Below are 6,178 nucleotides of genomic sequence, written 5' to 3'. Positions count from 1 at the left end.
GGGGGTGTAGCTTGGAGGTCAAATGCCCCTGAGTTCCATCCCCAGACCCCCCACACAAAAAGATTATATTTATTTAATGTAGTGCATTACTCCTCTATAAATGGAAAAAAAATTGTTTCTAGACCAGTATGGCTGTTAGTTTCTGTACAGTGCCAACTCAATATAGTAAAAAAAAAGTATCAAACTAGGATACTTTTTTTTTTTTTTGGTGGTACTGGGGTTCCTGGAAGCCCTTTTACTTCCGGGCTACACTCCCAGACCTATTTTTATATTTTTATTTGGAAACAGGGTCTCCTAAGCCAGCGCGCGCGGCTGGCTTTGAACCTGCGCGATCCTCCTGTCTCTGCCTCCCAAGTGCGGGGATTACAAGCGTGCGCCACCACGCCCGGCTAGGATACTTTTTTTAAAGATGACAGCACAGCTAAAGTTTCCCAAAATTCAGATTATACACGCACATACACACATTTATGTAAAAAAACAAATAATAGCAGCGTGTTATTCGTCAATAGCAGCAAGAATTTTTCTAGGTTATACAGTCATCTGAACAAAGTTTTAGAGATGTGCAGCACATAATATTAAAAAGCTGGGCATGGTAGTGTACACCTGTAATGCTAGTATTTGGGAGGCTGAGACAGGATTGTGGTTACTTGCCTCAGCAAGTAGTGAGAATCTCATCAACCTAGTGAGACCCTGTTTCAGAAATAAAAATAGGACTGGGGGCTGTAGCTTAGAGGCAGAATGCCTCTGGGTTAAATCCCCAGTAAAACACACACACACACACACACACACACACACACACACACACACACAGAGGAATCCCCAGAAATTGGCGAAGTTGTGTAACTGTTGTGATACCTGGTACCTTTTTTATTTTGGTGGTATTGGTCATACACACACACACACACACACACACACACACACACACACACACACACACACGAATCCCCAGAAATTGGCGAAGTTGTGTAACTGTTGAGATACCTGGTACCTTTTTTTTTTTTTTGTGGTATTGGGTTCCTGGAAGCCCTTCTACCTCCAGGCTACACTCCCAGACCTATTTAATTTTGGAAACAGTGTCTCTTAAGCCAGCGCAGCTGGCTTCGAACCTGCGCGATCCTCCTGTCTCCGCCTCCCAAGTGCGGGGATTACAAGCGTGTGCCACCACGCCCGGCTGGTACCATTTTTTAATTAGCTTCTCAATCATCTGAGGAAAACACATTCTACAGTAACATTAAAAACTGATAAAGCATGGTCGCTACTATGTGTCATAAAGCAGGTATGAGATATTTCACAGTGGGTATAATACTGTCCTTTATACTACTAGAGGATACAATTTAAAAATGCCTTATTTGAGACATAATTCTACCTTTCCAGCAGAGGGCCCAAAGAATGGTGTGACGTAGCTCTGTAAAAATGTGTGTTTTCATAGATTTTCTTTCATTATCACTCTCTTCATAAATATCCGCTAAAAACCACACACACACACACATATATTTTTTTTGGTGGTACTGGGGTTCCTGGAAGCCCTTCTACCTCTGGGCTACACTCCCAGACCTATTTTTACATTTTTTTAAATTTGGAAACAGGGTCTCTTAAACCAGCGCGCGCGGCTGGCTTCGAACCTGCCGGAGCCTCCTGTCTCTGCCTCCCAAGTGCGGGGATTACAAGTATGCGCCACCACGCCCGGCCTAAAAACCATTTTTAAAGAGCCAGGAAAAAACCCACAAACAAACTTTCTACAAAGACAGACAAGACTAGTATTTTACCAAATCTGTTGTCTGGTGACCTGTTGAATGATTAAAATGAAGTTTCTGGCACTACAAAAGAGGAGACCAGAACCTTCTTAGTGAGTGCACTAAGTTAGATGACCCTGTGTGTTACTTTGCATTCTAAAGTAGATAAGCAGAGTTTGGTGGGCTGAAATTCCCTTAAAGGAGAATGGGGGGGAGCTGGAGTAGTTTGGGCAAGCTGCCAGACAAAGATGTATGTCTGACATTGGGAGAAGACAGGGAGGAAAGATAGGAGGGTTGGGTAAGAGAAGTCCTTTGTGTGGACATTAGAAAGTTTCAGCAAGACCAATGGTGAGTCCTGTAGGCAAAGTTACCTGTCAGAAGAGTCTTGCAGGATCAGCCTTGGTAAGTGGTAGTCCTTGCCATTCACCTCCTCAGCCACTGTGGCCACTCTACTCTTGTGTCTATTCTGCCTGGTCTATGGTAATGGCAGTCTATCTGTTACCATGGTGGGCTGTGGTAAGGGTCATGCGATTGGCTTAGTCATTTTGAATGGGCATTTTAAAATATGTGACAGAATTGGATCTCACAGTTGTGAGAGCTTGATTAGGTAAGCCTTAAAATTGATAGGGCAGGAGCCAACACTGCAGTCCACGGGCAGATGTTTTTTTCAGTAAGGGGATGGAACCCAGGATTTTTTTTCTTTTTTGTGGTATTGGGAATTGATATCAGGGGTATTCTACCTCTGATGTATACCCCCAGCCCTATTTTTTATTCTCTTTATTTAAACAGGGTCTCACTGAGTTGCAAAGGGCCTCACTAAGTAGCTGAGGCTGGCAATGAACCTACGATCCTCCTGTCTCATCCTCCCAAATACTAGGATTACAAGCCTGTGCCACCATGTCCGGCCCCAACCCTATATTTTTGAAACAGGGTTTCACTATGTTGGGAAGGGTCTAAGTAGCTGAAGTTGGTCAGGAACCTGTAGTCTTCCTGTCTCAGCCTCTTAAATACTGGAATTATAAACGTCCACCAACACACCCAGACAGAATTTCATCAGTTTTGTTCTTAAGGCCTTCAACTGATTGGATGAGGCTCACGTAAATGACTAGGGTAGTCTTTACTTAAAATCAACTGATGGTAGATGTTAACCACATCTAAAAAATACCTCCCAGCAACACCCAGTTTAGCATTTGATGAACTGGATACTATAATCCATACTGAACTGACACAGACCATCACAGCTGACCATCTTGCCCACAGTGTGGGGGACAATTTCAAAAGTTTCCACTTGGTTTTTCTCACTATGAAACTGCAGGCCAAGGGTCTCAGATGACACTCTACCGCATTGATTCTAATTATAAACCTGGAGCTAGGAAATGAGCACTGGGCAGATCAGCAGGCCCACCAGAAGCCCTATTTCAGTCAGCCAGGACTTGAGTTACAACTTGGCCTTTATAAGTCCCTAGTCAGATGGGGACTGTGATGGTGCATTCAGTTTATAGGTATCAGTCAACTAGATCCTGAATCCAGTGTATATCAAAATGTCTGGGTAGTCTTCTCCCAGTGTACAAACACCCAAGTAAGTGGCTATAGGTACCTTTGCGAAGTATTGGGCAAGTCATCACATTGTCTTTCCCAGGACCTCAGCCATCTCTTTCCAGACTGGGAATAGTCTGAAGTTGGAGTTGAATGAGGCATTAGGAGTTTTTATTGGGAAAAAGAAAATTCCCTGGTCTTCTGCTCCTCTACTCTTTTTTAGTTAATAAGCAGTACTTTTGACCGTATCGCTGTTTGGGACACCTCGTTCTTTTATCTCGTTCCAAACTCCCTGAAAACAAATCTCCCTTAGTTGCCCTTCAAATCTGGTGGTTCATCATAGTATTTGTGGAGGTTAAGCACCTCTACTTGGTCTGTCACTCTGGGGCCCACTCATTCCTGTGGTTGTTAATGAGGCCACCTCTGAGTGTCTGTCTCACTTACTGTCCTCCCTGGGCTACAGAAGAGGCTGTCCCTGGCTTTAGGGATGTCACTGCCCCTCTCACCAGTGCATTCCTGATGGCCCCTGAGCATGTGGTATCCTGTGCCCCCAAGGTGGGGTTTTGGACCTCACATAACCACTCTAGTGTGCTACCACTTCGTTTGGCTTTTGCATTCCTTCCTCTGCTGTTCTCCAGGAGCTCAGGCTTCTACTTTGTTCAGAATTGGCCATTACTTTCGCCAAGCTTCTAAGAGCCACCTTAGTAAAGGCTGCTTACCTCTTGTGGTTCTTGCAAGGGGGTTAAGTCCTGTATCCTGAGAAATTGCTTCCAAGTATAAAATCTTGTTTTGACCCTCTTCATAAAGTATCATTGAAATTCAAACCCAGTACTTCCTTGGTTCTTGCTGGCATGTGCCAACTGATTCTAGCAGCCTTTTGGTGTATATGGCCTTTATTAAGCTCAGTACTTCCCCAGCTAGGTAATGTTCAGATTAAACTTGTATCAGTTTAAGCAAGGTGTGGTGGCATATACTTGTAATTCCAGTACTTGGGAGGATGAGACAGGAGGATCACAGGTTTGAGGCTAGCCTCAGTAACTTAGTAAGACCCTCAGTGACTTAGTGTTTCTAATATAAAATGGGGCTTAGGGTATAGCCCAGAGGTAGTGTGATCCTGGGTTCATTCCCCAGTACCACAAAGTTAAAAATAACCAGGAAAGGCCACACACAGCTCTTTTGAGGGTACATCAATTACCTTGTGTATGGGGCAGCCTCTGAAGAATCTTCTAGTGCAGGGGACGTGCCAGTTCTTACCAGGGAAGAGCAGAGGGGCTCAGAGCCAGCACCCTCCAGGATATGTGGCCAGGTGTTCCCATCCCATGTCTCAGGGTGCCAGATCTTTCCAACTATAGGAATTTATGTGGCCCTGACTTCAGGAGAGCAGACCTGCAAGGAGGTAACTATTGAGCCTTTAATCTCTCTGAAGTCCTACCACTTTGTCACAGCTTCTTTTTCTCAGTTGTGTGGGCTCCACTACTACAGGAGAGAAGGGCATCTTTGTAAGCACCATAGAAGCCTCTGTCCCCCAGTTTGTAGGCACTCATTAGTTTCATGCACTTCTTAGTGCCCTGCTACCAGGCATCAGTAGAACTTCACACTACTAAGTTACACAGCCAACCGTTCCTCCCGGATTTTTCACAAGTCTGAGTCAGCATACCTGAAAGACCATTCTCCCAGGTCATCTCCATAGGAATTCTACAGGGTGTCAGTCTACTTCTGTGTGCCTGGGGCTATTCATGCCCCTTATCTCCCTCAAGACAGTGTCCCATCTTACTGTGTGCTGTTTTCCTGGACCACCCACTTTTGGCACCATCGTGCTAGTTTGGCTCCTCCGAGAAGCAGATGTGAAGGTAGGATTCGACATCAAAGAGACCAACTAGGGAAGACAGTCATGAGGGAAGTAGGGAGGTAGCTATGGGGAATCTAGATGTAGGTGTAACTCCTATTGATGACAGGGAAGACCCGGAGGGGTTTAGCAAACATTTTGGACAGTATGATGCAGTTTTAAGACCTTTTCAGGAAAGCAAACGTGACTTCTGGGAGAGGCCATGCACCCCGGGCCAGGGGCACCTCTTCATGTTTTTCTTGAATGCCTTAGATGACAAGGCATATCTGTCTCCTAAAATACTACTGCTGCAGATAATCACATGGGGAACTCAGTCGGGCAAGGTGATTGCTGTGTGATGACTTTTACTCACTTGCTTCCTAGGGGTGGAACACAGGTTGGTTTGCCTGTGTTTCCCGTACACTCTCCAGTCCTCAACTCCTCAAATCCAGTTGGATTGCTCAGCTGCAGTGCAACCCCCCACCCCCACAAGTGTAGCATCCCTCTGAGCCTGTTACATTGGCCAGTAGTACATATGGGCAGGGGAGCTGGAGAAGCTACATGGATGCTTATTGTGTTTGCTGTGTTTTAATAAACAACTGTTCTTCTAACCCATGAAGTCTGTCTACTTTCTATACCAGGGAAGTAAATGGTAGGTTTACTCCTTGCCATTTCTATGAGGTTGGGGCTCTTCCCTAACAGCATCTCTGGTCCAAAGTTGCCTGTTAGGGGAATCCCATGTCTTGCAGGAATGGCCTGTCCTAGTTGTGCCAGTATGGGGAATGACCTAGAAAGATTTGGGAAAGCTCTGATTATTTTAATATATTTCAAAAGAAGATAATTGGTATGTTTCAAAATAGTTGTATCAAAATGGAAGCAGACATGGATAAAGAAAGGACTTGTTTTCGGCCTAACAACAGGCAGCTATTCCAGTGTAAATCAACCTAGCTCAAAGTACTTAAGTCAATAGAGGAGAGCTAGGGCTTTCTCTTTCTAAAGACAGATCTACATGATCTAGGGGGGATGGGGCAGGGTTTGGCCTTGCCCTCCATGAAAGAAGACACCTTACCACACCTTGCTGGGG

This window comes from Muscardinus avellanarius (assembly GCF_963383645.1).
Source record: "Muscardinus avellanarius genome assembly, chromosome: X".
Classification (NCBI taxonomy): domain Eukaryota; kingdom Metazoa; phylum Chordata; class Mammalia; order Rodentia; family Gliridae; genus Muscardinus; species Muscardinus avellanarius.
This window is presented reverse-complemented; position numbering follows the sequence as displayed.